The sequence below is a fragment of the Ostrinia furnacalis genome, unplaced genomic scaffold (genome assembly GCF_004193835.3).
Source record: "Ostrinia furnacalis isolate ACB-3 unplaced genomic scaffold, ASM419383v2 OfSCF4125, whole genome shotgun sequence".
Taxonomy (NCBI): Eukaryota; Metazoa; Arthropoda; class Insecta; order Lepidoptera; family Crambidae; genus Ostrinia; species Ostrinia furnacalis.
In genome coordinates, this window is record NW_021134364.1 from 367,756 (window position 1) to 388,924 (window position 21,169).

The 21,169-nt window shown below is 33.1% G+C and overlaps 1 protein-coding gene and 1 non-coding gene across 4 annotated transcripts in view; both read left to right on the plus strand.

Moving 5' to 3' along the window:
- The first annotated feature begins 3,284 nt into the window (after positions 1-3,284).
- Positions 3,285-3,356, plus strand: TRNAE-UUC (transfer RNA glutamic acid (anticodon UUC)). The gene has a single exon. It is a non-coding gene; the product is annotated as a tRNA-Glu (tRNA).
- A 4,951-nt stretch (positions 3,357-8,307) lies between these two features.
- The window catches only part of LOC114358869 (G protein-activated inward rectifier potassium channel 3), a 43,926-nt gene continuing 31,064 nt past the window's right edge, over positions 8,308-21,169 (plus strand). For 2 of the 3 annotated variants that reach the window (XR_003656399.1, XM_028313009.1), the window contains exon 1: positions 8,308-8,700. The gene's annotated coding sequence lies outside the window, so the exon portion shown is untranslated. The remainder of the gene's footprint in view (positions 8,701-21,169) is intronic. The other variant, XM_028313011.1, reaches the window with a different exon arrangement.

The window sequence follows — 21,169 nt, forward strand, 5'->3', positions numbered from 1 at the left end:
TAATCGTGGTATTTTTCGTTACCGATTCTGAGTCGTTCTTAAAAATTTGGACACTGATTGCAAACTCACCTTGTATACTAGGAAAATGCTTTTTTATTTTTAACTAGCTGACCCGGCGAACTTTGTTCCGCCTTAATGGCAATAAATAAGCAGACTTTTTTTTTTAATTTCGAACGGGATAAAATGTATCCTATGTCCTTCTCCTGGCTCTAAACTACCTCCCTGACAATTTTCAGCTAAATCGGTTCAGCCGTTCTTGAGTTATAAGTGGAGTAACTAACACGACTTTCTTTTATACATATATATAGATGTCATGGTGCTCCAAAGAAGAACTTTGGGAATCAAAGCATAAACTTACATTATAAAGCTAGACCTTTGGGCATAAGCTCTCTTTTCTTAAGTAGTGGAAAACAACGCAGCTCTTTTTCCAACGTCGTTAACCTATGGATCACTAAACACAAGGGCCACTTGTTAGTGGTGGGATCTCAATTTGGTGAATTGACGTTTACCCAGCATTTTGTCCCTAATAGGATGGGATAGGGTTGACCTTTTTAAGCTATCATCTCGACTCTACCCTCCCTATTAAGGTCAGACTTCCAGAATGTTTCGCTACTACATTATAATTCAAGGGCTCTTTCGAAATAATAATATCTTAAATGAAAAGTAAGTAGAATAATAGTATGAACATTTAAGCGAGGTGGTTTATTTATAGTAGGGAATTTAGTGCAATGATTTGTATGGAGACCCCTCCACTTTGGTATAGAAGGCTCATTTTTGCAACAGTGTTTCTTTGGGTGCTCCTGAGTGGATTTCCGTCGGTAGACATCGGGAGCCCCCCCTGTGGTAGCAGGGGGAGGGGGGGCAAGTTTCCTTCCGCCGCGCTTCACTTTAAGGCCCATATCTTCAAAACTATGGGTATTAGGGCAAGTGTGGTATCATTTTCGGATAATTAAAAGATGGCGAATTCATTTCTGGAACAAACTTTTTGCCTTTTCATACAAAAAAATTGAAATATTGAGTAAAATTCACAAAAATCAAAAAGTATTTTTTTAAATTAAACGTCGTTTACTTTTAAACCACTGGAGATAATCTATTAAAAATATATGACCTGAAAGCTACATTTATCAGGATTATAAAAATATAACATTGTATGGTACTTTTTTCGCAAAAAGTAGGTGAAAAAAATTTTTTCTTCAGGACACAGCGGGCGAATTTTATTGCGCATCGGAAAAAAATATTTATTTTATCCATTTTTTAGTAATTTCACCAAAATACCCAAATCGCATAATTTAATTTCAATTTAAAAAAAAACTACTAGGCGTAGCCTCAAAGTAAATATTTTGTGAAGTTTTTACCTGCTTTGAACTTATTGTAAAGTAAAAAAAAAGGTTCAAAATTCAAAATTTGAATATCAGTCCGAGTAGAGTCAATGCACTAATTTAAGGAATTTGCAGGGTTCGAAAATATCCGATATTTATTATAAATATCAAAATATCGGATATTTATGATATATATCAGATATATATCAACTTTGATATGTATATCAATTTTGTATGAAAGCCATACTATTATTTTATTGTATTATTCATGAATACTATTGCATAAGTGTTGCATTAACATGTTTTTAAAACTTAAAATCAGACAAATAAAGCAAAAACATAAAATTTCTTTTAAATCCAGCAAAATTTACAAAAAAAAGTACAAATACAGTAACAAATTTTAAAAGTTGATAAATATCATTAAAACCGGCTTGATATATATCGGATATATATCCGATATATATCTTGATATATATCCCTTGATATATATCCTCGAACCCTGGGAATTTGTGAAGTTGTTGTTATTATTTAAACAAGATTAGTATACCGTTTGAAAGGGGATAGACTAGAGAAGTTTTCATAAAATCCGAAGATCGCTATCTCTTTTAATTTTTTTATTATAGCCATGTAAACTTAATTGTTCAGTTCATTTTTAACTTTTTGGAAAACTTCAAAGCTGAATTAAAAAAAAACTAGATGATATTTGCCAGTAAATTTAGATTTGATGCAACCCTACATCAATGCACGTCAAAACAAAATATTTACTGTGAGGCTACGCCTAGTAGTTTTTTTTTTTAAATCGAAATTAAATGATGCGATTTGGGTATTTTGGTGAAATTACTAAAAAAATTCATATAAAAGTAGCCGCCTGGCATGGAACGTGTTATGGGGGCTGAAAATATAGGAAATGACCCATTCTATCCGCCAAATAATTTTGGCACACGATGCGCCAAACACCCTGTATTTTAATTATCCGAAAATGATACCACACTTGCCCTAATACCCATAGTTTTGAAGATATGGGCCTTAAAGTGAAGCGCGGCGGAAGGAAACTTGCCCCCCCTCCCCCTGCTACCACAGGGGGGGCTCCCGATGTCTACCGACGGAAATCCACTCAGGAGCACCCAAAGAACCACTGTTGCAAAAATGAGCCTTCTATACCAAAGTGGAGGGGTTCTTGCACTAAATTCCCTACTATTATTAATGTTTTATTATAATGAACTTATGTTATAAATGCTGTGGTTTTCTGATTAAAAAGTATTAACAATAAAATTATTACTCAGATGACCGTTACTCCAGTCAGAGTAGACCTTTTATACAATTTATTTATTATTACGACCTTAAATAAGATTTGCTAAAATCAGAGAAGTCCTAAAGTCAGCAAAATTACATAAAGTAAAATTAAGTCATTTTATCTTTACAAGATAACATTGTCTTAAAAAAGAAATAAAAATAATACCAGCAATTGTATTTTGTAAGTACGATTTTTTTTTTACAAAATACGTACTAAAATGTAATAACAATATGAATTCCGAATTTTCGTGTAAGAGCTAATAAGATCATTATTTTTGTTCTGATTTGTGATACTGTGAGACTTATAAAATAATTATTATATGTATTTTTACAAGTTTCATAATTTAGGTTTATTTACTGCATGCTATGCCATCTAGTGAAGTGTAACGAAAATGTAACTTTACAACGCCATCTGCAGATTGTCGGGGAAACTGATGAGGGCGATGGCGTTGAAAGCCGTATTTCATTTGTGTAGATTTCAATAGGTGGCGCTAGCATAAGAAGTGATTCATGTTAGTAGACAATAAAATTACTTATTTTGAAGTTAATTAATACTATTATGGTCAATTGAATAATAAAAATGATTTGAATAAATTGTATTGAAATTACTAATCAGCAATATTATTATTTGAAATGGAAAATATATTACACCTTTTCGACATTTCTGCAACATCCCGTATGGTCTAGTGGCTAGGATACCTGGCTTTCACCCAGGAGGCTCGGGTTCGATTCCCGGTACGGGAAACCTTTTTAGTTCATTTATTTTTTTATTACAGTAAGATGTATGTTATGTGTAGATATTGTACTCTAATTTATTAATTCCTATAAACGTTACTATTTTTTGTAATGTGTGTTAAAGTAAAGTAGGAAAAAAAAACATAAACATAGTACATTATTACCTTTCCTCAGAAGAATTTATATTCCCAGCAAAAATCCTCGCAAAAGTTTTGAAGACCAATATCCTGGTTAAAAATTCTTCAATAAAATGTTATGGCGATAGCCTTTTGGAATTTTCTTGTGGAATCCGGATATGTACAATCTTCAAAATCTCCCATTTAAAATCCTCATGTGAATGCTCAATACTTTTCTGCAGGCCGTGTCCGGGTGAATGCGGTTTTACTCACACTGTACAATAAGTTTGTTAATGCATCTCAAAATAATAAAATAATTTTATTATTATTTTTAAATAAATAAAATAATTCTCGAGATTAGCATTGTGTTAAAGCTGTTTGGTTGCTACGCCAGTGCCTTTTCTAACCGCGCGCATAGATAATATTAATGACGCGAAAAAAAAAAGAATTGCGCGCCATTTTTCACCATTCAAGTGTACAAAATGTACGTGCGTGCTGTTTATTAATCCAGTGCCATAGCGTAGTAGTAAAAATTGGGTTTTTTTTAATTTTCAGAACATCATTGAAATGCCAGCCAGTGACTGCAATTTTACCAACATAGTTTCAAAGAAAGGTATGTTACCATGTACTGTAGTATGGCATAAGCTCCTCCCGGTTTTTTGATTCGTAGTTAAAATAACCAATAGTCAAATTTGACAGATGTCAAATGACAAGTGGTTAAATATCAGAAAAAAATGTTTTTCGAACAATGGTTAGCTTGACTTTTGGTACATTTTTTAACTATTAGTTAACATTTTGTTAATATTTAACCATTAGTAGCAAAATTTAACAATTTGTTATTTTAACTATGAATCAAAAAACTGGGCCTGTGTCTCAAGGGTAAAATGCAATTAAATTTCTGGAGTAAAAACAGCTATAGTGTTGACTATTTCTGTGTAACAAACACACATGTTTCGAATCAAGCAAACAGAGTCGGAGTTTTGTTTATTTGTTCAAGAGAGATCTATGTTTCGTTTGTTACTGATTGCATTAAGTAAATATCAACATAGGGCCTTGTTTTACAAGTTAAACTTTGTTTTGAAAAAACTTCAAGCTAGTACGCTACTATTATGTATTCTGTGCTAGGACTCTTATGTACAGCACATAATAAGCTAGGAAACAGGTACTTAGGTACATACTCTACGAGTAAAAAATTACCACATGAAACCACTTAATTAAGCCTTCCTACTCTACCTCAAATAATATTTTATGTACTTACTTACAGCTATCGAAACGCCCCATGCAATAGCAAGTGCCAACAAAAATGTCATCTGTTGGGCTAACCTTAACCTATCTACATACAAATTGTACCTAAGTTTAAAAATTTACAGCCCACTGTTCGTTTAGAAGTCATAATATTTACGTTGGACGGCTGTTGTTACTTACAGTTGTACATATTGTACGTTTAGTACGTTCAGGCGAAAATAGACTCTGTTTTCCACTGAAATATTAATGTACCATAACTTTGCACATGACTTTAGAAAATTTAGACACCATTTCGTATTCACAACGTCAGTATAATATTCGAAACTGAATAAATCAAATTCTATTTTCATCTTTCTTGTGCCATAATGCAAGTATTTGAAAATACATCGCAATACATTTAATATTTTTTAAATTGCACATTAAGATGCAGCTTCATTTTGTGATGTTGGTTATGAAAAACTATTCGGCTGATTCCCAAAACAATAGCAATATTGAGTTAAGAATATTGATGTAATAAAGTTGAAAAAAAAAAGGTATTAAAGTCTTTATCGACCAAGTCCCTTACGATAGTTATTTTATTTAAATTTTACAATATACACATTTCATGATGTCATGCCAGTGTTTATAAAGGAAAAGTCGATGTCCTCACCTAACGTGTCACTTACACTTATTTATTTACCCATTCAGTGACTAAGCCAGTTGTTTAAATCTGATTAAAATAAGAAAAGACGAGATGATGGTATGGATGGATAGTATGAGGTATATTGAGCAAAATGCTCAGTTTTAGACCCGTAACTCATTTTAAGCCTAAGCATAGATATTTAATAAAGTTGCTTATGATTGGTTGAAACTTCAAATTGGACTACAGGCTTGAGTGTTATTTTTTTTAAAACGTGTCTCAAAGTGTTGGTAAAAGAGAGGTACTGCAATTTACGCGCTATCTACAGCCTGTTTGCTACCATAAAAACTGAAAGATAAATATTTGTTTTACAGGACCTCTGATGAACAAAGACTGTGCGATGATTAAGAATCATGATGAAAACGCCACAGACCATTGCAGTTTTCGTTTCACGACGAGCCGGTGTAGCAGGCTACGGCGATTTTCAAGATTATGGATTGTTAAACGAGGAGAAGAAGTAACAATTCATGTAAGTAAAGTATGTACCTAAATTAGCATTGATGCATTAATTGGAAATGTGTGGGACTGTAGGGGTCTTCAGGAGCTTTGGATCTGGCTTACATACTTTAATATCCCTCCCTTGTGCCCTCAACCTAGAAAGCTTACATAGGGAAAGGACTTCAAGGAATGCCACTGAGGTTGCACAGTGCACAGTTTCGGTCGGAGTCAATATAGTACCTTTGACGTGACCTCTGATAGAAAATGAACTTAGTTATTAGATAACTATTGCTTCAGCTAGGCTACGTTAGTCTTTTTTACAGGTAGTCCATCACCATTGGGCCTTGTATTTTCGTTAATTTGTGTCACGTGTTCAGAGCCCTTCAGCCGTTATTTAGCTATAACATATTTTCAGGTAATTAATTAATTAGTAAAGATACTAACGAGCTCGGTCATTGACATGCGGGTTTGTGGAATCTTGATTGTATATTCCACCGGCTTATTATGTCTATGTTAAACAGTTAATGACCTACAATCGTCATAATTGGTGTTTATTCTTTTTTGCTATTTATAACTATGCCGGAAAACCTGTTTTATGTGCCATCAAGCCACACCTAATACCTATACTTACATACATAATAATATACAAAGTATTTAACTGTCAATCGATTCTTTTAATCCACCATTTAGATCACTGTGCCGTGATCGAAAAGTAATTTCCACATTCGACAGTTAATTAAAAATTATATTTTACTGAAATAATGGAATGAAGAGTAATGATTGACAGATGAATAATTTATTTTCGGTTACATACTCTGTGCGTATTTTTAAATCTGCATGTTTTTCACATAACGGAAACTGAAACTAATAACCGAAGACATTGTCTTCATTCAAGGTGTCGCAGCTGAAAAGTAAGGACACGGTCGTTATTTTCAAACTAACAATAGTTTTGTGTTTTCTCATAGTAGACTTAGAACATTTGTTTAAAGTTAGCCTATACACCATTGAAACAAAGGTCTATGATGATATAAAGAATCCTTTAGTAAATACTTACATTTTATTTCTAAATCCATAGAAAAAACAATGCATAGTACTTAGGCATTTTTATTGTTTTCACCAAAACAATGCTTTGCCTCATCCAGTCACAAAAAAAAAACCACATATTTTACAGAAATACTTACACAAGAGAGACTTTAAATACTCTAATAAAAAAAAACTAAAACAGATACTGAAATGTTTCAGTGATGTTTAGCTTTTTTTTTCACGATGGTTGAACTAAATCACTTGTGCCATGCGAAGTTCAGTGTTCATATTAGTCAAATTAGGGAAATATGTCAAAATGGCAATTTTATTCTTGAGATAATAAGCAGAGATAAAATAATAACTGACCGTTGAAAAATGTTCTACGTTCATTAGCGTCTACTGTTTTATATCTATCTATGAGAATGTGAGAATTGCTAGGTAGAGCGAGCTAGCTGGATGTCAAATTATCATCATCATCACCATTTCAGCCACAGGACGTACACTGCTAAACATAGGCAATGATGAACATAGGAAAAACAAACCCAACGATTTTCAGATTGGCCGGTTGGTATCGACCTGCATCCAGCGTCTTCTTGCCACCTTACTTCAAATTATACTGACACGATAAGCAGTTTGCAGCACTTATGCCTTTGTTGAAGATAGCAATCTATATTATTTTAGAGAACAGGAAGCTTTGGACAGTCGGAAGTATTTTGGCGTGTGCTCATTAACAGTCTAACCAAGTGGGGTACAACAAACCGATGAGAGTTATTTTTAACCGAATTAAAAAAGGAGGTTATCAATGGACACGTGCATGTATTATGGCTTTTAAATAAGTATGTACCTACTTACATTTTTATAGATCTAAGTATGTATTTGTTAGTTAGGTAAGTAAGTATGTAACGAGTATTATGTACCTACCTATATTATATTTAACGAAATATTCCACTATGAATCGTGTCGCGTGGTTATCTATATGTTATCTTTATTTAATGTTTTTATTTTATATTTTCAGTCGATCGATATACCCACGAGAATTTAATTTCAAGTTCAAAAGTTATAAATATTTTCTTAATTCTAAAGGGAAGGTCCTATACAATATTATGTATTAATAAGTATGTAATTTATTTAATTGACTCTTATCATGCAGGAGGGTATAGTCACTATATCGCGTAGTATGATTTGAAACGTTGGTTTAACTAGAGATTATATAATTTGACTAACTCATGAAAAATAACCTATCACCAACTGGAAAAATACTTACGAGTATGCAGCCTATAAATATTGTCGAGGATACTCGTATTAATAGTTTGTTACAAACAAATCTATAAAAGAATGGATCGAATTTATATTAGATAACAGTTAACAACAGTTCCATGAAACGTTCCGGGCCTTCCATCATCATCACACCTCGTCGTATTTATTTTTTAACCGGCTGCGAATATACAAGTGTGCGATTTAGCATCGTTCAGCCAGTCACCGTTCGGACAACACACGGACGACATTTGCGTCGCGCGCAGCCATTTAATTTTCCCGCGTCAAAATTTAAAAACCACGCGGATTCTTTTTCCAAACGCAAGTTCCTTACCAGCCAGTTATTTTACGGTGTTCGAATATGCCTAAGAAAAAATAAATTTAAAAATTGTCGTTCGATTGTTTGTATTAAAACTTTTTGGAACATGTGCTAAACCGCTGCATGCTGACGACGCGTGAAAAATCTGTGATAGTATTTTGCTGTGAAACTTTGAAAACCTGTGTGTCTATTGACATTATAGTTTATTGATTGGGTTTCGTGAAATCTAATTTCGCGAGACGTTCACAACTGTTCTTTATGATAGGTCCATATATGAAGGTGAGTTGTATTTTCTATTACTTAATAGTTGTAATGGCTAAAATTAGTATCTAGGTTACTAGACTTTTGCCTAGTATATTTTAGTATTGAATTTGTTTGTAATTCGATTTGGTTTGCATGTCAAATAGCTAAGCTTCATGGTTGGTTCAGATTTCAGAAGTATTTTAATTGGATCCAATGGTCTTATCGTGACTCTAAACGTGATAATCATTAATCGTTGTTTTTAGCTCATTGACGCTGTACGCATTTTTATTTCATTTGTAGTACTAATTAGCGAATTGTTAGATAAAAGGGTAACGTGTATGTGGGTAATGAAATGTAATGTTTTAGTCATGGTAATGAACATTGAATCACTAAATGGCTGCTACTAGTTATTTCCGGAGCACTCTACATAGCAGGAATTCTAAATATCTACTAGTAAAGCTTATAAAATGATGTAGTTATAATATGATATTTGTATGCTGAAATTTCGGGTTATCGCAACAGTCTAAATTTGTACGTCCTCGCGTCAAAAAACCAACTGTACTTAAATACGTTGATGAACGAACAACTGGAATTATAATGAAACTTATGTTTTAACGGTCTCGTTAAAATACCGCATTCGATGTCACTATCTAATTTTTTAAGATAAGGCCGTCGTACCTACTTACTATCTATCCCCCTTACTAATAAAAAGTTACACAGTTGTTGAACACTGTTCTAAAATGACATTTCCATACTAAACGTCACTTTAAAACACTGTTCAACGAGCGTGTAAGTTTTATTAGTAAGGGGGTAAAGGTATATTTTGTAAAAACAATGATTTTGCACTCATGTAAGTTAATTATATGGAATTAAAGTATAACATAATAATATGTTAGTGTAGAGAGACATATAAAAATTAACATAGAGCTACGTCACCACGTGAATCCTAAATGTCTGTTATTTCCCGCTTACTCAAATAAAATACCTAAACCAGCCAGACATCGATATCAGCTAATTAGACGTCACATATCGATAAAATGGAAACACCTAGTCACAGCTTCGTTTTTATTACAATCCATTTTGAAATTTCCTTAGTGATTACCAATTAAAATGATTAAATAAAAATTCTCAGTTGAAGGTTCTAGCTAGATGTATTTCTAATTCTATGAAAAAGATGTCTATGTTTTGTTTAAAATTCAACCAATAGTTGGACTTCGATTAACATCATTCATAGAACGAAACGAATGGCGCTTGACTTTGACCCGTATTCATCTAATCATTACAAGAAATGAATGAGCATTAAAACAAAAATAAGGGTCAGATTGTTAATTACTGGCGTCTAGTCACGCTATTTGTTTATTTTTATGACGATTTTCCATAGATCCTAATTATATTTTTTTATTAGATTTTTTTATACTTTAGAAGTCGCAAACATGTTATTGTTGATGCCAACAAAACTATTGTTATGTTTTTAAACCGTTCAAAATCTTATGTTTAAATGACGTCATATGCTAAAATTCAAATTCTAAAGTTCTCGTAACATATTCATAAAATAAATCTTGCTCATATCGGCAGAGTTTTATGCGGAAGGGTCACACACGTCACACACAAACTTAACATGGTTTTTCATTGTGACTCATTAATTACGAGTAATTTCATCTATTCATAAGTAACTCAAAAATTCAGCTATTCTTAAACTACTTACTTATTTGTTGTTATATTATTACAAGAAATTGATGTTAATTATATTGTGGATTCCATCGACCACGATCGCGTAATAAAAATTCCTAACACCTATAAAAGAATCTTAGTTTTTTATAGAAACTATAGAGTTACAATAATAAAGCTAGAGTTCCTCAGACCAATATTATTTTTAGGTGTGAATATTAAGTAGTGAGAAATTAATGTATTTTCTTTTATTAGTTTAAAACGACAATAAGTTTATGTAGATATGTAACCTACAAATCTTTTGTATCAAAAATTCATTAAAGACTAGCACAATTTGCACATGCTCACTAATTTTATCAGTGAACATTATTAATCCCTATGTTATATTCCTACCAAATTAGCAATGAATCACTCTTCACATAATATTGTTCTTAAATTATCGTAGTTTCATCAATAAACTCACGTTTTGAGATATTGATGAGGAAATGTCATGGCCCGGTACATGTTCGTAATCATTTATATTTACCCAGCTGGCTGGCGAAGCTCCGCGAAATCGTAAACTGTTTCCTATACGCGCCCCATTTTAATCGAAATACCCACTATCTTAATATAGGTAATGCATTCAACAGACCAACAAAAACATACTTACGGACATCAAAGACCGATATTAAATGAGTGACTGTTCTGCAAAAGAATCCAGGCAGTATTCATCAAGATTGACTGATAGTGCTTTGGATTGAGTCTGTAGATATCGAGTTATTACTTGAACGAGTAAAACAACATGAATTCATATAAAGCTTTACTGGATATTTACAAGCTGCAAAAATACTTTCCCTTTGGTACTACTTCCTACTATGTATTTAACGAAGACAAAAAGCTTTTTTACATGCATTCCAAAAGTAGGTATAACTTTTAGTATTTTCATATTCCAACAACGTCCTGTAAGTTTTTCAGACGGATAAAACCCATATTATGTAAGTTGTAGTAAGTTATTTACGAAGTAAATTAATCATAGACATGCAATGGGTAAACAAGCATTAGTTTAATTATGACTATGATATCTATTAATTACTTCACAAATAAATAATTTCCTCAGTAATGTAGAGCCATTGCGGCATAGGCCATGTGTCTTCCTTAATTGTTTGATAAGCTATGTCGAGGCTATTTTACATAGTTGACCATATGAGTACATATTATTATACTCATTATTTAACTAGGGATATGATAATGATGAATTAAATAGGCGAGTAAATAACGCATTTTGTGTTAAATTAGTCATAATAAAATAGCATAGACACTATCTGTTCTGAACATCCCATTGCGTTGATTGAAAACAAAGAAACAAAGAATGTATGGTATTTCTGAACAAATAGATTAGAACATTTTATAGTCACGTTGAATAATGTCCACTTAGACATGTATACATAGACCAATTTCCTCATTTGATTTTAAATATAAAACTAAGGATATAGAAATAAAAATCGATTGGGGAAATACGTAATTTTGGGGCAACTGGATTATTTGCTTTGCAATTTTATTATTTGAAATCACCGTTAATATGAAGCTTTCACTGTAATGGAGAATTAGTGTTGTAATTTGATCTGTGTGTGTTAGAACTATCGAAAATATTCGTGTAATATTTACACACGTAATCACACATCAAATTACCTATTTAATTTAGGATTAAAGAAGTTAATATTTTGGGCACTGCCTATAGCTTTTACTTACTCTAAAACATTTTAACTTTTACCTGAAAAAACTTTCAGGCAGTGAAAGTACCTTATTATTAAAATAAATCATATCAGTATTGAGGTTTTATACGAAGAATACGTAATGTTAGATATAAATAAATTCAACGAGGTTTACCGATTTGAAATATTCACAGAGCATCTGATTATAATGATTGTGTAATTTGCTGACATTATAATGATAATGATCGTCAACGCAGCGGTGTAGAACGAGTTTAACTGTGGGATTGATGTATGACTAACATTACATCTGTATGAAATCAAAATAATCACCTGAGACGGTTTGTTTACCAGCGCTGAAGAATTACCATATTATTGTTCAGTCCGCGTCAAATAGTCGGTGATTCTCAAAGTAGCCAAAAAGTTCACAACACAACCTTGTGTTGTCAACTTTTTAGCCACTTTGGATGTCACAAACTATTTGTCGCCGACTGTAGCCTACACAGAAGTAAATAAACTAATACTTATGTGATATTTTTAAAATAATTTTATCAGTAAATGAGAGATTTAGTAAATTACCACTTCAATTTAGTTCTTATAACGCACAAAAATGCAACAAAGTTTATTTATAAAAATAACAAATAGGACTTTGTCATTATGTTCCATTGTCTTACTAAAGACTTTAATCTATGATGATGTAGTAAAAGGTTGACGCCTGTGACAAATTTTCAGCTAATTGTGATAAGAATTAGTGAATGATAAGCATTATTGGCAATCATTTACTAAGAGAAGAAGAGCGTATTTTGGTTAGCAACAAAAAGACGATTTTATTAACGGTTCTTTTCTAGGTTGTCGAGTAATTGTTCATAATGGATTGATTGACGTGACATAACAATAGCACCACGTGGCTATTAAAATTCCTAGACTGATTTACATATAAATGTTATGTATCATGGTCTTGTAACAGATGGATAACAATTTGCTGATTAATATTATACCAGTACCTGCATATTATGTCAAATGACTTATTTATAAAAACAAATATGTAGTTATTCATTTTTTTATCCTTCCATTGCGGACTTTGATCATCAAGCAGTGGTAGCTTTTACCAGCAGTAAATGACTACAGAGCATCTACAGTAACTTTTGCCATCTTTGGCCTTAGCTTCACCCACTTGACAAACAATCTAGCGCAAGTCCCATGAATATCCAAGTATGACACAAACATCACAAGTAAAGAATTATATTGGCATTTATTTTGTAATCAAAATTATTATAGGAATACGAGTGGGTATTGAATTAATCAACGATTTAATATTAACTTTCTGTATTGCACCGTACAATCATCATACAGATTTACATAAAACAGTGTGTCACCGTTCATGAACGAGTATTTCGCGTTGACATAACCATGATTATTTTAAAGGCACCGGTCGCCCATGAACTACGATTCAGAACATTACAATGTAAATCAATAACCTCCCATATTGGCTGGTTGACCATTATTTGTATTTTTATTTGTGGTTAAAGTTTATGATAACGTATAGGTACTTAAGTACCTACATAGTATGAAGGAGTAGACACTACAAGCATTATTATTGTTTTTATTACCTTCGATGACACGTGTAGCAGAAATAACACAATCATTAACCGTAAAGAATATAAAAATAGTCGGTTTTCATTCAAATTTCAGGTAATAACACTGTTACCTGCACACTAAAAATATTGAAATAAGCACCTGGCATTGCAGTGTAGATATAAAAAATAAAAGAAGAGCGAAAATTAAATACCTAAACAATATGATATTATTGCAATTACAAAAAGCTAATCTTGATGTTGGCAATTTCAATAAATCAGCCACTAACAAACAACAACATTCATTTGTTTTTCCATGAAACGTGATGTTTCTGTAAAAGAAAATGCAAACCAATGAAAATTATAATACTTGGACATTTTAAAATAGAAATCTTCTGATGACGATAGTTTAAGTAGGTAGGTATAATACTGAAACTGAAACGTTTGCTATAGCTTTGCTCAGCCTAGTAACAGGTCATTTTATCCTTGTAGCTTGGTAAGCATATACTGAAATAAGATACATAGCTAGTTAGTACAAATTCTCATGTACTGCCTTTTGAGATACCGCAGCCATGTGAAGAAATCTGTTACTAAGTGCAACTGATAATTGTAATGCAAGTCATAAGTATATTTTATAACAACGACTCTAGCCCTTTCAGCCCAGCCGAACACAATTGTGACGTTAGTTTAAAGATAAATTTTGGCGGTATTTTAAGACGTAAGTGATCGGGCCCACAGCCGCACAATTGTGACGGATATGCTCTATCTATTGGTGTGAGTAAGATAGCCAGCAAGCGCCGCGAAATTCAAATTAAAACGGGTTCATTTTGCCGTTGTTGTTGTTTAGGGTGTCGCTGCGTGTGAGTGATTCTAATTACATTAAAATTATGCCATTGCTTTGTTATTATTGTAATTTATAGTTAATTATGAACTGTTTTACGTAACAGTGAATAAATTTGTTTGTATTTTTGGTTAATTCTCAAGAAAAAGTGTCACAGAAGTATAAAGTCACAATTGTATCACTGCGGGCCCAACTACATACTACATTGCAATGGCTAGATCATTTTTTTTCCTCAATTACGATACAATTGGGGAGTTACTGAAACAGTAAGATATGGAAGATGTTCATGAGGCATGTGTGCAAGATTAGAAGATTCTTACTCCTCCAAGAATGATGCTCCACTCTCATCTTTGAGGGCAACCCCCAGTCAAAATGACGGCAAATGGATAAAAAAAAAGATTTCGTGGCAAGACTACTAGTCAAGCTCAAGATAATTAAAGTAATGAACAGCCCAAATCATTAGCGGAGTACTTAGAAATTTATTTTAATGTCGATCTGTTTGTAACGTTTGCTATCGCTGCTGAGCAATATTAAATGGCCGAAAAAGGCCAGCAAATGAAATCGCAATGTAGATCTAATGAAATCAAAATAATCTTTGGGGTTCATGGGACTATGAATTGCATTAAATGCCCTCGAATCAAATTTTTTTGTATTGTGACTTTGAATGAGTTGGGCCCACGATGATACAATTGTACGCCCCCTGAAAAACCATGAAAAAAACATAGTACCACTGAAAATGTTCAATTTTCATTTTCTCTGATCCCTAAAGATAATGAATATCGAGTTTTTTTATTACTACCTTGTTTAGTTTCGTCGTGGGTCTGAAAGGGCTAGGATAAGTTAGTCGATAAAATTGTTTTAATATTATTAACGTGTGAAAACTTTATCTTCGAGACAAATTAAGTGTTTATTGTTTTCTTTTGTTTTATGTTTTTAAATCCGTTGTTTGTAGTAATTGCATAGCATTTATCTAGAGGTGCCATTGCTGCGCATTATTGTTATTGACCACTGGCCAGTTTTGTCAACACGACAATCTTCATGGGTCATCACAGCTCCCCTTAAGGTCGCAAGTTATTAGCACCTGCGCCTTATTTATCGATATCACGCAGTGTAATGTCAAATTGTGGACATAAACACTAAATTATAGTATTCATTCAAAGTATCATACTTTGAAGGTAAGACGGTATTTGAGACTTTTAAGCCAATAAATGCTTGCTTTTCTATGCCGCAAGAGTTTAGTTAGAGAATGCTTTACAGTCATACGGATGACGGCATATTATTATACTTAACTCTATAGAAACTAATTTACTTGTTTGATTTTGCATAAAAACTTATCTGAGTGATGCGGCTGGTGACATATCATAATAATGTTTTGATATTTTTAAAAAGAAATCAAACGTCACTTTATTTTTTTTTCAGTGTATTGTCTGCCAGTATCTTTAGCTTTTCAAATCGCGTGTCGGTATTATTAAAACAGGGAGAGACTGGCCGCTAATTAAAACAACAATGGCGTATATTTAGACGCGAAACCCACGCTTCACGAATAAGGAAACCTTTAGTATTTAAGGTTAACTGCGTAAACTGTACTCGCGAATTTCCAATTAAACAAATCACCGAACGAAGTATACAATCAGATGCTATTTTGTTTTAGTTTTACCAAAACCTTGTCTTGCTTTCCTTGTATCTTGACTGCATGTTTAGTATTAAACACTTTGGTTTCCTAGTTTAGAGTGACAATAAAATAGTTATAGGAGTTTACAGTAAGTTCCTATTTAATAGAGGTAGATAGAATACTAAGTAATATTATGTTGGTAACTAACCGAGTTGCATCATACGTTACAAATACTTACTTTATTACTCGTATGTTTATGACAGATATTACGAAATACGAAGAAGATGTAATAGTGATAATAATTATAACTGTAACTTATTAAGTAATCTCCTACATACTTACTTTTCTTTACAAATCTCCTTTTCCATTAAAATCAAATCATATTTTTATTGAATCATAGATATCTGCAATAAAAGGGATTTGCTTATTATAATTATAACTTTATAATATCATTGGCATAACATGAAGATTTTCCTCATTTTTCAGCGCAGTATGAGACGCTTTTCAGCAAAGTTAAGCAATGCCTTGCGCTAACTACCTACTTACTTACAAGTAGTACCTGAAAATGTACAAATTGCAAGCGTTGGGCCCGAATTCGACAAAACGGAGAGGATAGGTTTATTTAATCACATCTGTCCTCTCCATTTTAGTAGAAGAAACCGGGCTTTAGGGCTTATTACTGAACATTTAGTTTTTGAGTAGGTAGTGTAAGAACTGAAGAACCACTGCAAGGTCGACGGTTATCACCGCGTCCCCATTGTTTCACGTCAGCAGTCGTCCGATCCGATAGCGCTACGTTACCTCATTCGCTGCGGACTCTACCATTACAGCAAAGGGAGAACCGTTAGCACGAAATCACGAAATAAAATAATAAAGAACATAATCAAACGTCATAATAATGCTGTTTAGTTATGTCCATATTATTGTAATTGGTAATATAGTTGTACGTACCACCTACCAACATACGAATGGTAGAGCGCAACTTCAACAAATTACCAAAAGTTACGTTAAGATTCCACTAAGACGTTCAAAAACGATTAAAGCGTTTCTGTTTAATTTCTGAATGTAAGATTACACACCTAAAATTGAGCGTTAAAACAAGATTGGGTGTGTTTAAAACTTGGCATCATCATAATAATTGAATTAAAATTTCGTTGAGAAGAATCTTAATCTGCGCAAAGCATTTTATAGCATCAAATGAGGAAACTTTTCTCTTTTGGCTGTGGTAAATACTATGAAACTGATAATGGGTCGATAATGACCACCGAAACTAACTGTTCAATGTTAAACGAATTATGTAAAACTCAAGGGAATTGTGTCTGACTGGAAGACCCGAGTCAAGGTTGTTAGAATCAAACTACGAATCTATCAACACTTTTTACTTGCAAACTTTTTTATACATGGCTTAATTAATATGTTTTTATCGACAATTACGCACATACACATCGTCGTCAACGTAAAATAAAACCTATTACAACTAAATAAGATGCCAGTGTTCGGCTTGATGTAGTATCTCTACTTATCATTCATAGAATGAATTAAAAAAATGCTCCCAATTTTGTCCCGGTTCATGAATGAAACAGTTTGAAGTACCGGTGAACGAACCGGCCGGGCCAACGTCCAATTTATCTTTGCAAAATTACACATAACTACGGAAATAACCTTATTTTCGGGAGCGTTAACGTTTGTTAGTTATAATAATATGTTCTGGGGCCGGCTTCCGCGAGTGATGTTAAATATAAATGAGATTAACTATTGTCTTGTGGAGTGCCTTTCGGGGAACGCTTATTTAGCAATGAAGGTGAAAGATTAATGTACTCATTAATCTTTTTACATTGCACTGTGGTGTTCAGATCATAATGCTTCGTCCACTATGCCAACGTAAATGAATGCGTTTAATAAATTGTTTTTAGGGCATGTCCCAAAATCTGATGTGTCTGCGATTATGATGTGTGGTATAAGTTTGATAGTTTTAATAAAAGTTCATTTTATTGACGTTTTCATTGCAGAAGTTATAAACCCAAATGTTTATTCACTATCTGATTGCTCTATAAAATAATTTATGATCGATTAAAAAGTAATGAATATCAAAATTTTATACTCTATCAATATCTTTATTAATGTTAAAACGCAATAAGAAAAGGTTTTGGTATATGTTACTATATTAATGTTCTTTTTTGAAAGTGATGAATCTAGAATTCGTACGAACAGACTAAAGCAAAATCACGCAAAAATGCAATTTTTTTATAGTGTTATCGGCCTTTTCTATTTCTTTGAACTGAGAAATGTATTTTCACTCGTCTATTCTTTGCGTCCTCGTTTTTAATACAGCTGCTAATTGTGAACGCAACTAAAACACACATTGTATGCTGAATTCATAATGTTACATAGCATGTGCATCATTTCGAAACAAAAGTAGGTAATGTAACTTAATATGTTACAATAATGTTAGGTCATGTTTGTTGGTGTCTTAAATGATAGTGGAAAGCATAATAAAATACTCATTGCATCATTTAAAAGAGATAAGAAGGAAAAGTTCAATACGCTGTAATATCATTAAAACGTCTTGATAATGAATCATGCTGGATTATATTCATTCAAAATTCAGACTCATTATACGAAATGGATAAGAAGAAAAAGTATTATACCGGGAAAACGGCAAACATACCATTCTAAATAAATGTTTTGGCAGAAAGCTCACGCGCAGGCAATAGGTATTGTTATAAGATTAGTAGAAAACATTTCTGAGTAATGTCTTCAAATGAAAATTTTATCTCGTGAATTTTTTTTATGAAAACTGAAATCGTTCGTCTTCAGTTGAATATTTCAGGTATGTTGTTAATGTTTCAGGAATTTTATCATACTTTCCTTTTTGCCATCCATCTCTTTATTTCAACTTTATAACCGTAACAATTAACGGCCGATGCAAGTTTCTGACGTCACTGCGTTTAAAAAACAAAAGCTTGTTACTTATTGCGTTTATTCATTTGTTGATTTTGCAGCCGCACGTTTAAGATATCCATCGCCTAGCTGCTATTTATGTTAATATCTCAGTTATAGCTCGTAATTACATCCTTGTGACTCGATATTGTATACCAAGGCGCCTGAAGAGCGATTAATTCAGCATGCTTTGCTTTTTATATCTCACAATCTGTTGTTTTTATACTGCGCTCTACTCACCGAGCATTTGCGTGTAACAAACGTGCGATATCACATGAGTGATGTAGTGGATGCTTCGATATTTCATCATCAATTTAAACTGTAATTCGTTTTAGACATAAAAATTGTTAAAGCATATTTATCATGAAGTTTACTGTTCTTTCAGAAAGGACATAAGGGACACAGCACGAGTACAATAGTAGGAAGCAAATACAAGTGTTTGGGTGGAATATGTTTGGTACGAACCTACTTGTGACAATAATGACTGAGTACAAAACAGTCGTACAGTAGGTAATATTATAAAGTTATGTTGGAAGTTTAAGAGCTGTTTTTCAAATTGTTAAATATTTTACAGTAAACTTTAACGATATTTTATATGCGTTGAAGATTTCTTTAATTGGTTAATATCAACTGAATTTATGAACCGAAGGTTCTAAACCTGTGGTATGCGAGCATAACAATTCGCCATAAGGAATGTAAGGGCCCAGTTGACCTTGGCCTAACTTAGGAATGCGAGTTGCCTTTACTGTGTTAGAGTTAAATTAAATTACATAGTTTATTTTGTTAGGAATTTTGTTAACATTTACCGTGAATCTAATATTTATACGTTCTCTATTCATCTCATTATTTCGTTAAGACACTAATAACTGATGAAATCTTCAATATCTAATAATAGAATTCCGATAATATCTTGACATTTATAATAATAGCTTGGTTGTATCTGGGTCAAAGTACGATACGATTTGATTCGGATTCTGTTTGTCATAATTAATGTATTCTGCTTCATTAAGTTGAAGCTCCTCCCTTTTTTGAAGTCTGCTAAACGTTTAAGCTTCTTTTGCACTTGAAGTTAACAGAAATACGAGGGCTGCACTAAAAGTATCGGGAATGGAATATTTCCACTGTTCCTATCATATTAATTTTTTTTTAATTGCAAACTCCTGGGTTTTAAAAATTGAATACCATTTATTTATTTAAAAAAAGATTCTCGGTCTTATCACAAGGTCTTGTGAAACTTGTTTAGTCGTTGAGAAAATGGAATTGACTCGAGAAAATTCAAGAGCGATGATTTATTATGACATTCGGAGTGGTTTAACACAAAAACAGTGTGTTGACCGGATGATTTCTGCATTTGGTAGTGAAGCCCCATCCAAAACCACAATTTATCGCTGGTTTGCTGAATTTCAACGTGGACGTGTCAAGCTCAGTGATGATCCCCGTCAAGGTCGTCCAAAAACTGCAGTCACCCAAGAAAACGTTGATGCTGTGCGTAAGCTGATTGAAGAAGATCAACATGTGACATACCGCGAAATTCAGGCAACTTTAGACATTGGCATGAGTCAAATACAAATAATCTTGCATGAACAATTAGGTGTAAAAAAGTTGTTTTCCCGATGGATACCGCATTCGCTCTGTGAAGAGCAAAAAGCGGCTCGCGTTACTTGGTGCGTCAGAACTCTCGGAAGATTACATGCAGGATCCTCAAATGCTGTATACAACATCGTATCAGGTGACGAATCCTGGATATACGCGTACGAACCCGAAACAAAAAACCAGTCACGAGTTTGGGTGTTCGAAAATGAGTTAAAGCCAACAAAAATTGTTCGTTCACGGAGTGTTGCAAAAAAAATGGTGGCCACGTTTGTCTCCAAAACCGGCCATGTTGCGACTATTCCTCTTGGGGGACAAAGAACGGTTAATGCAGAATGGTATGCTAGCATTTGTTTGCCACAAGTCGTTTCTGAACTCCGTAAAGAGAACTGCAACCGCCGCATCATCCTCCATCACGACAATGCGAGTTCTCACACCGCGCACTGAACAAAAGAGTTTTTAGAGCAAGAAAACATAGAAATATTAGACCATCCGCCGTACAGCCCCGACCTAAGCCCTAATGAATTCTATACTTTCCCTAAAATAAAGAATAAATTGCGTGGTCAGAGATTTTCATCACCTGAAAAGCTGT